Consider the following 985-nt stretch of genomic DNA (forward strand, 5'->3'; position numbering starts at 1 on the left):
TTAGGAGTCGGCGCTGTAAGTTATGCGCAGAAATATATGTTTATACGGTTTTTTATACCATTTATATAATTAGAATATGACAATACAATCAATACATCTTACAGACGTTTTGGCTCCATTCGAGCTATCTTCAGTATAATACAATTCCAATTATCATCTCAGCGCATTATCCGTGTCGTACGAGACTCAAACTGTCCGTCGTCGATCCAAGATCTTAGGAATTTTAAAATCTCCAACGTCGGTTTTATAGCCTGCCTCTTTTTGTTTCACTTGACTTGACATAGCGTCTGCTTTTGTTATTTATTGTATTCATTTTAACTTGTGACTCCGCAACGACTTGACGTGCTTCGGCAAAGATTTTTTTACAGTTAATTTATATAATTTTAGTAGTCTTTTTATTTATTTAAACTTTTATATGTGTGATTGTCGACTTTTTATTAATATATTATATTTTATACCGTTTTATTCTTTCAATTTCGATATCACATTACGACGAACTCAAATGTCGGTCGAGCGATCCTGAGGTGAGTTTTCTTGATTGATCTTTAACGTTACTATTACGACATAATTTGATAGTGATATAACACATACAGTTTTTTCGTCTGGCTATAAAACTGGCGTTGGAGATTATAAAATCCTTAAGATCTTGGATCAACGGACAGTTTAAGTCTTATACGACACGGATAATGCGCTGAAATAATAATTGGAATTCTATTACATTGAAGATTGTTTGAACGGAGTCAAAACGTAAGATTGATTGTATTGTCATATTCTAATTATATAAATGGTATAAAAAACCGTATAAACATATATTTCTGCGCATAACTTACAGCGCCGACTCCTAACAGTCTCTTTTTCCACATATTGTTTAAATTAAGGATATAAAAAGTTTTCTTTAAAGGCTCTGTGATAATTAGTCAAATATAATAAAAAATATATGCCCATAAGTTTCCAACGCAGGTCCTGCGTTGGGCTCTTATGGGCA

Source organism: Wasmannia auropunctata, unplaced genomic scaffold (assembly GCF_000956235.1).
Source record: "Wasmannia auropunctata unplaced genomic scaffold, wasmannia.A_1.0 LD336097.1, whole genome shotgun sequence".
In the NCBI taxonomy this organism is placed as follows: Eukaryota; Metazoa; Arthropoda; class Insecta; order Hymenoptera; family Formicidae; genus Wasmannia; species Wasmannia auropunctata.